This window comes from Macrobrachium rosenbergii, chromosome 22 (assembly GCF_040412425.1).
Source record: "Macrobrachium rosenbergii isolate ZJJX-2024 chromosome 22, ASM4041242v1, whole genome shotgun sequence".
NCBI lineage: Eukaryota > Metazoa > Arthropoda > Malacostraca > Decapoda > Palaemonidae > Macrobrachium > Macrobrachium rosenbergii.
Window position 1 is genome coordinate 44,298,391 of NC_089762.1, and position 10,000 is coordinate 44,308,390.

Consider the following 10,000-nt stretch of genomic DNA (forward strand, 5'->3'; position numbering starts at 1 on the left):
ACGGTTATTATTATTTAAAATCTAAATATAATCCCTTTATGCTCCAAAAGAGAATTTCACGAATGCATGTACCTTAACGCTTAAATTATTTCCAAATACTTACAAATATATTATTATTATTATTCATAACTGAAATATACCTCCTTTATCCCCATGATAATGGTCTACAACCCCCCAAAATAAGTTATATTTCTAAATACCTTACAAACATATTATTATTATTATTATAACATAAATGCAATGCCTTATTTATTCCCATGATAATGTTCTACACCCCAACTCCAAAGAGAATTAAAAAAAATAATATTTCCAGATATCTTTCGAACATAACACCATTATTATTATTATTATTATTATTATTATTATTATTATTATTATTATTTTTACAACCTAAACATACCTTATGCTCAGTATTTTGTTCGATACCCCCAAAACTACAAAGAGAACCTCAAAAAACGAATGATATTTCCAGATATCTTACGAACATATGATCATTATTATTATCATCATTATTAGTTAGTTAAATTCCATTATTATTATTATTATTATTATTATTATTATTATTATTATTGTTATTATTTACAACCTAAATAAACCTTATGCTTAGTATTTTCTTTAACACCCCAAACTACAAATAGAATCTCAAAAAATGATGATATTTCCGGATAACTTAAGAACGTATGACCATTATCATTATTAGTTAAATTCACTGAAGACTGACTTTACACGTTAACAAGATTAGGCTCCGTTGGAACTCGAGATGAAACGGGTCATAGCCATTACTGATGACCTTCGCTTTGAAGGTTTATGAGGCCTAGACATTAATGGGAGATCGCAGAGCCTTAGGGCAAATCTCATCACGATCAAGGAAGCATATGCACCATCTTGATGTGCGTCTTGGTGCTCTCTCTCTCTCTCTCTCTCTCTCTCTCTCTCTCTCTCTCTCTCTCTCTCTCTCTCTCTCTCTCTCTGCATACCTGTTAATTTACACTATATATATATATATATATATATATATATATATATATATATATATATATATATATATATATATATATATATATATAACAAAAATTTCCTAATAGGCCTAGAGAATGTCATAAAGATTTTTGTTTTATCTTGCTGTATACATACACACGTACATACAAACATACAATAAATACGTACACACACATATATATGTGTGTGTGTGTATTATATATATATCAATTATATGTATATAAATATAAACCCACACACACACACAATATATATATATATATATATATATATATATATATATATATATATATATATATATATATATATACTAAAAAGGACCTCATTCGAACTGGATGGTATCAAATGCAGTATTTAATCAGAAAAAGTTACAAGCTTTCTTGGACAAACAGTCCACATTATCAAGTACGTCCAGTTTGAATGAGGTCCTTTTAGTAATTCTACTAATGCACAGAACATTTGTGTAATTGATAAAGTTAACACACATACATATATATATATATATATATATATATATATATATATATATATATATACACACACACACATTGACCTATGACTAGCCTACGTGATAATCAATACTTCCCACACAAAGCAAGACCGAAGCCATATGCCCTTTGATAAATGGAAAAGGATGATTCTGAAAGCCCCATATAATTACGTCTACTGAATTACGGTTACATAACTGAATAGAGCCGGTAATTACTTATTAGGCTGTGTTGATATCCGTGTGCCTAATTAATCCGACAGACAACTGTTCGAACTGATTCAAAGGTCACTGTGATTATGTAACGGAGTTATTTGGCATATTAATTAATTTCAAGAAATAATTACCGGTAAAGATGTTTAACGGTGAAGAATTACTAAAACTTGATCAGATTACTTCGACTGCAATATACGTTTTGTTACTGGTATTAATGAAATCTAATATCTATCAATATATATATATATATATATATATATATATATATATATATATATATATATATAATCAATAATGATTCTGGCTAGGCTAATAATAATGATTACTCCGTTAAAGGCTATGCTTCATTTCCTATTTATTTTCTTTGTTTTTATTGCATTTATCTCATACTCACTTATTCACCTGCCTTTCTCTTCCACATTCTATACAAACACTTGGCGTTTCCATTTCACAAAAACGTAATACCATAAAAAATAAGTTTTGGAAATTCTACACCAGCTTTTAAAACTACCTATTCTAATATTTTCGACAGAACGCCATACATTCTCACACTCATATAGGGTACACTGTTATTCCCCAAGCATACACCATAGTACACCCTACCCTTACACACGTACACGTTCAACCAAAAACCCTCCTAACACCCATATTTTTCTTTCTACTGCCGGCCATAACATTTATTGTTTAATATCCATAGCCAGTAAGTCAACAACCTCCACTGTAGTATTAGTGCTAACACATTTCTCCCTGTCCCTGTCTTCAGTTTACTGCAATAAACTTAAATTTTCATTTAAAATCACCTCAAAATATTTGCTTCACAGTCTTTTAGAATGGAGAGAGAGAGAGAGAGAGAGAGAGAGAGAGAGAGAGAGAGAGAGAGAGCGAAGGATGATCCCGTTGTCTGAAAGTATCGTAATATAGGTCTAGGCCTAGACTTTTTCCTACCGTTGATTAATTGGGGAAGTTCGGCATTTTTCACATGACTGAACACTAAAATCATTCGTTGCAACTTTACAAGTTAGTGCTAATTGAAAAGTGACTAGGATTTTCAGTTAGGCTTAGCTTTTCCAAATGACTTATGAGCCTTTATTAGCGTTCCCCGGTTAAAGGCAAAATCGGCACACCGTAGGAAAACGTAAATCTGTAAATGCGCCATCGAAGATAGATTTTTTGAATTCCTATCTTTGGATCAACAAATACATTTTCAGTGATGATAAGCTTTTGCTGTGTTTAGTAAGAGAGACAGAGACAGAGAGAGAGAGGGAGAGAAAGGATGCATTTCGTAGTTAGGCCTATGCTGGCTTCACCTCAGGCCAGCCTTGCCCGCTCATAAATTCTATCAGTGTCAACAAAATAATAGATCGATAATAGAAGACAGAGCCCGACGATGGTTATACGGTTTTCTGGGTTTGTTGTCAATAAACTGACGAATGTGAGAAAAGGGAGAAACGTACTTCAAAAGCCGTTGGAGAAACGGTGCACCTTTTAGCATCGCAAGAGTAACTAACATGTACAGGCACTACAGTAGTCTTCTGTGACTTTACTGCTTATAACAACCGCTATTTTAAAAATTGAGCCCTCAAGTCTTTAACATATTTACATCAGTTTCTTACATTTTAATTTATGCTCGCGTAATATATACTGAATATAAAAAGGTAGGAATATTACATGTTATACATTAAACGCGAGTAAAAGTGCAGTCTGCCACACTGGGTTAACACAACAGTTCACTTCAGCTGAAGCTCTGAGTTCAAATATCCGTTGTTCGCGTGTGTTGAAATTCTTTACTGGTAATTTTTATAGCAATATAACTCAGGTTTATTTGTACTAACTCATCAGGACGTACGTATAGATCATTAAACTTACTTCTGCATTATTTTTCTTCCATAATCCCTTGTTTTATATATACAAAAGTTCTTTTGTTGTAATTCAAAGTCAGTTTAAGTACATTCGAACGCGACGGAACTAAGCCAGTCAGCGGCTGGCATCATCAGCAGTGTTGCCATGGCGCAATGTTTATGGACGACAATATATCGATATCGGATCTGTTGACACCGACTATTCTATGCCATCAGCACATGGAAATGTACTGTACAATAAATGGAAATTAGATATACTCCCTTATATCGACAAACTTCCTGCCATATGGATAAAAATAAATGGAGTTCCAACCTCTACTAATTCTCCGAATACATGGTAACATACCACATCACTTTTCCATAATGTACGCTTGTCCAGTGTTTTGTGCAGCCAAACTTACCTTGAAGACGACTTGCTTGCGCAGATGACCGTGGAAATAACGCAGTCACTTCGGTAACAACGTGCTTCTCGTGATTAGCGGCTAGTGATATGAAGAGTAACTACTAACGAGTGCAGTGACGGCGTAGAAACAACTCAGAGCACGTGCTCCCAAAACGATCAAAGATGGCGCCATCACTGTCAATGCAATAAGTAACTTTACAGTGTACTAAGTAGCTTTAAATCACCGCGCGTTGCGAAATCACTCACCAGTACATAAAGAACGTCCGAGCAAGACGAGCGACAAGTGCCAAATGACCGAATTCTTCGAAGAAGACCCATTTGACAGGCCATGGACCTCGTTGACCGGTTTCGCTAATAGGATTGTTTAGGTAAGTATTATCATTATATTTTCGGCCTCCAGTCTTATTATTGTTTCATTTTTCGGCCTCAGGTATATTCACTAGATTACTAGAAGCAGATTGTGTGTATAAGGTGTGTGTGTAGGTATTTATTCCCATGGCATAGTTTTCCTGAGCTTATTCCGTCAAATATTCAAAGGAAAACGAGTTGCCAGTTATATGATAAATCCAGTGTGCATTGAACTTGTACCTGGTGCGCTGTTAACTGTGGTTGGTTGCAGTTGGGTGGAGAGGTTTGCATTACTTTCCAAGCTCATCTAAAACTAATACTAAGAAGTATAATGAAAGGATGACATCGTGCAGAGCCGAACCTAACCTATAGCCTAAGTTGGGAAAAGTTTGTTACACTTCCTTGTTACCAGTGTGGCCATTTTGTTTTAGTGGTAAATCGCGTATAACAAAACTCATTTTGGTTTTATTAGTTATAACAAAGCTTATTTTATCACTTATAACAAAGCTATTTTGGTTTTATTAGTTATTATTCAGCTAATGGTTCTGTTCATTATTCTGTTTGTGATATTTACACGTTGGAATGCCGATATGCACGGAGCCACTTACCGTTATTTTTTGTATGCACGTGCAGTTTTCATAAAGCGAATTTATGCAGTCATGCGTAATACAGTGATCATCAGCCTAGTTTTCACTTATATCGTAATCTGTTGATTACTACACACTTTTGAAACAAAATTGTGTAGTAATCAACAGATTACTACAAAAGTTTTGTTGCTAAAAGTAGAAGTAGTCCAATTCATTAGCCTAGGATATAGTACTTGATTACATCATTTGAAGATTAGATCATTTGAAAATGTCATTTTGTTAGTTTGTGTGATTATCAAGGACAGCATAGTGGTGAGAACCGTTGATTGAATGTTCATTTTACCAAAAGTAGCAAATAAAAACAAGATTAACTTTGTTGTGAGTGAATTGATATTGAGCTAAACGCGCAAAGGCAGCCAAGAAGCGTTACAGGAACAGAGTAGGATTATATTGCCGTTGGAGGAAGCGTCTCTTAACCTAACCATAAATAGTAGTTTTAGGTTCGCAAGAGGGCCATAAACAGCCATTCGACCCTGCTTGCCGAAGCCAAAATGTGAATTCGTGGAGTGAGAAAGGTCCATTAACAACCATTCGACACTGCTATATACCAAAATGTGCATTTGTAGGGTGAACACGGTCCATTAACAACTATTCGACACTGCTATGTGCCAATATATGCATTCGCAGGGTGAAAAGGGTCCATTTACAACCGTTCGACCCAGTTCGTCGTAGCCAAAATATGTGTTCGTTAAGAAGGTAAACGTTAGACCAATACGTACTCATAGTGTGAAAAGGTAAACGTTAGACCTATTCAAGGACCAGTATTCGACCACATCGAAGTTCGTCGCGGTCGAAATTACAAAGATAAAGTGGATAAGGTGAAAATATATTATGTTTACATTCCGACAAAGAAGTCTGCCCGGATTAAATGGCGCTAAAGTATCGGGGTACGCCATAAAAGGTCACTTAAGAAGAAGCACGACCTCTGTCGACAGCATTTCGAGGAGCAAAGTCCGACCACAAACGGTAACTCTTAAAATAAAGTGCCAATAGCCGAGATTCATAGCGACGTTCGGCTTTCGCTGCGACATTTATCTCAGTGAGGAACGACCATTATACCTTTTGTCGTTTATTTCATCTTTGCTATGCTTTATTTTTTTTTTTTTGCGTTTTGCAAAACTGGACGAGAAGGATCGTAAAGAGAGAGATGTAGTGGTCTAGTTTACAAAGTTGGACTTGGCCGTGGTGGGTTTTTATTGGTATACCCTCAGGGGTAGGTAACGGATTTTTTTAAAAATTACATTTAGTGTTCTTTAAAGGGTGATCATGTTGAAGTTAAACACACACAACATATGTATATATACATATACTATATATATATATATATATATATATATATATATATATATATATATATATATATATATATATTATATACTGTATGTATATGTGTATATATATATATATGGATAATCGTGTATATACTGTATATGTGTGAATGTGTGCATGTGCGTGTACTTATATGTCGTTATACGCCTTCTAAGGCAAAAAATATACATTTTTCCTGTCTCTGAGGGACTGTATATACATAAACCTTCATATCCTATGTCCTCCTCCACCCGTGGAAATAAATATGAGGATTGAAAAGTGTGAGTTTGAAAACTCAATACTCCTGAGTTCTTCCTTTTTTTCTGCCTCGGAAAAATGGAGTTCGTTGTTCCAATGACAAACTAAATTCATCTTATGTATATTTTTGTTATTATTCGATTGATATTTATGCGTTATTATGGCGAACCGTATTGCCTTATTATCTTCCTCTGCTATAGGCCTAGTGAAATCGGCTTTGCCCTTCGACCGTAATTTGAATTCTCAGGCTCAAGTCAGTCCTTTGCTTAAATATATTTTACTTTATGTATGCAAATACTTGATAAAATTAGCATCTTTTAAAGGTTCCAAAAATGTTTGTGATTCGATGAATTATGTATAAAATACCCCAGTACGAGTTTAAAACTTGGCTCAAGAATTTATGCTATAGCCGTAATTTCATGTGTAAGAATGTTAGGAAGCAGCGGATGCCTTTACGTGGTCCTATGGCAGAGAGAGAGAAAGAGAGGGAGAATACATCTTATAAATTACCCCGTGGAGACCTTCCTGTTTTTTTCATCATACGATATTCAGCGGTTAGGTCTAGAGACAACCGTTACATTTGCACCACTAGAGCAGAAATATTACTTCAGAGAGAGAGAGAGAGAGAGAGAGAGAGAGAACATCTTATGTATTGTCTTCTCGAGACCTTCCTGTTTTGTTAAATTATATTGTGCGACATTCAGTATACAGAAACAACCGTTACATTTGCATCACTGGAAGGGCAATATTACTTCAGAGAGAGAGAGAGAGAGAGAGAACACATAAATAACTCTGTCGAGACCTTCACATACTTTAAATCATACGTTTTATAAGATATTCTGTGGTTAGGTCTAGAGAGGCAACCCGTGTCTGCGCGCCAGTAAAACAGCAGCATTACTTCAGAGAGAGAGAGAGAGAGAGAGGTTACAACTTATGAATTACATTATGGAGACCTTCCCGTTTTTAATTATACGATATCCAATGGTTAGGTCAAGAGAGGGAACCCTTTTTTCCGTGCGGGACTGGAATAGCAACTATTTAAGCGAGAGAGAGAGAGAGAGAGAGAATAAACCTCATGCATTACCATTAACAGAAATGTGGCGGCCATGACACATTTGCCTCACCCTTCACCACAATATTAATAAAACGGCAAATTCTCTCTCTCTCTCTCTCTCTCTCTCTCTCTCTCTCTCTGTTAGGTATTTGCTATAGCAGTTCAAGAGTCAGATTAACGACGCATCTCTCTCTCTCTCTCTCTCAGCAGTTCAAGAGTGGCAGATTAACGACGCTTTCTCTCTCTCTCTCTCTCTCTCTCTCTCTCTCTCTTCTTAGCAGTTTAAAGCAGTTCAAGATTACATTAACGACGTCTCTCTCTCTCTCTCTCTCTCTCTCTCTGTCTCTGTCTCTGTCTCTCTCTCTCTCTCTCTCTCTCTCTCTCTTCAAAGTCAGATTAACTCTCTCTCTCTCTCTCTCTCTCAGCAGTTCAAGAGTGGCAGATTAACGACGCTTTCTCTCTCTCTCTCTCTCTCTCTCTCTCTCTCTCTCTCTCTCTCTCTCTCTCTCTCTCTGTACGCATTTGTTTCAGCAGTTCAAGAGTGCCAGATTAACAACGCTTCTCGCTCTCTCTCTCTCTCTCTCTCTCTCTCTCTCTCTCTCTCTCTCTCTCTCTCTCTCTCTCTCTCTCTCTCAGCAGTTCAAGAGTGGCAGATAAACGACGTTTCACAGCACCGGAAGTAATTTCCATTCATTCCACCGGTATTTCCTTCAGTAATAGATATTCCTGTTCAGAGTTTCAAGTGTAAACGGATAAACCCAGATTCATTATTCACACGAGCAATAGACATAATAAATACGTTACCGATAATAGCACGAGCTTAATACGTAAGTCTCGATCGTTCAACTGAGCGTGAGACTATTGCAAATACAGGATGGAAGACAAAGAGAGAGAGGCTCATAGAACTGGAGTTAATTCTAAGGTGAGTCTCTCTTTAGACTCATTTCGCTAATTTATTTATTTATTTATTTTTTTATTTTTTGTTTTGGTAGTAGGTGCTAACGAAGTGTGTCACTCTGGGAGTTATTGGTTATTTTTATAAAGTGGGGATGGGTGTTAGGGAAATGAGCGTGTATGTATGGATGTGTGTATGAATGTTTGTGTGTGTATATGTATATGTATATATATATATATATATATATATATATATATATATATATTAATATATTTCTATATTATATATATATTTATATGTATAATTCTCTCTCTCTCTCTCTCTCTCTCTCTCTCTCTCTCTCTCTCTCTCTCTCTCTCTCTCTCTCTCTCTATATATATATATATATATATATATATATATATATATATATATATATATATGTGTATGTGTAAATAAATATACATAAAGATATGTATGCATAATTATACATCCATATATATGTATGTGTGTGTGCGTGTGATTACATTCCAGAAAGAGAGAGAGAGACAGAGGATGAACTTTACCTCATGGAAACTCTCCCAAAAGTTTTTCAATGACACGATGATACGCAAATTGGAAAAAAAGTACTAATCGGTCTATTTATCCGTTTTTTTTTCCACACTTGCTCTTGGTAATTGCCTAATCCTCTTACGATTACAGGACTTAGTGAAGGATTTTTCTATCCTTTTACTGCAAAAGTTGAGAATTTTAGTTTCCTGTAAAAGAAAACTATTATGGAGATGGCCATTTATCTGTCCAACCGAACTTTTTCTGTCCTCCCTCAGATTTTAAAAACTACTGAGGTTAGAGGGCTGCAAATTGGCATGCTGATCATTCACCCTTCAATTATCAAGCATACCAAATTGCAGTCCTCTAGCCTCAGTAGTTTTTATTTTATTTAAAATTAAATTTAGCCATGATCGTGCGTATGGCACCGCTATAGGTGCAAACAACACAGGCCACCACCGGACCGTGGCTGAGTTTCATGGGCCGTGGCTGAGAATTTTATGGGCCGTGGCTGAGAGTTTCATACAGCATTATACGTTGTACAAAAACCCGACTGTGCCGAAGTTTCCTTAATTCTTTTGTTTCAGATTTTCATGGAGCCTTATAGCTTGTCTTCCTCAATTAAGGAAGCTTCCAGTTCTGTTGCTTTCGTTTTGCTTTTGAGGTTCATCCTTCCTACTTCTATTTGGTTTATGTTTGATTTTATCGGGCCTGGGCTATAAAAGTAAGTCACCTCATGCGGTGCACTGTAGGAATTACTCAAGGTTCTTTGCAATGTGCCTTTGGCCCCTAGCTGCTATAACCCCTTCCGTTCCTTTTACTGTACCTCCTTTCATATTCTCGTGCTTCCAACTTCCTTTCAACACTCTCCTAACAATTGAGTCATAGTGCAACTGAGAGGTTTTCCTCATGTTACCCATTTCAAACCTTCTTACTCTCAGTTTCCGTTTCAGCGCTGAATGACCTCATAGGCCCCACTGCATGGCCTTTGGCCTAAA

At 36.0% G+C, this 10,000-nt stretch overlaps 1 protein-coding gene and 1 long non-coding RNA gene across 4 annotated transcripts in view; one reads left to right on the top strand and one right to left on the bottom strand.

The window, feature by feature from the left end:
• Nucleotides 1-10,000, bottom strand: part of LOC136850822 (putative neural-cadherin 2) — a 774,623-nt gene that overhangs the window by 514,257 nt on the left and 250,366 nt on the right. The gene's annotated exons all lie outside the window — the stretch shown is intronic.
• The window catches only part of LOC136850823 (uncharacterized), a 206,472-nt gene continuing 200,392 nt past the window's right edge, over nucleotides 3,921-10,000 (top strand). The window contains exon 1 of the long non-coding RNA XR_010856759.1: nucleotides 3,921-4,332. This is a non-coding gene — a long non-coding RNA (uncharacterized lncRNA). The remainder of the gene's footprint in view (nucleotides 4,333-10,000) is intronic.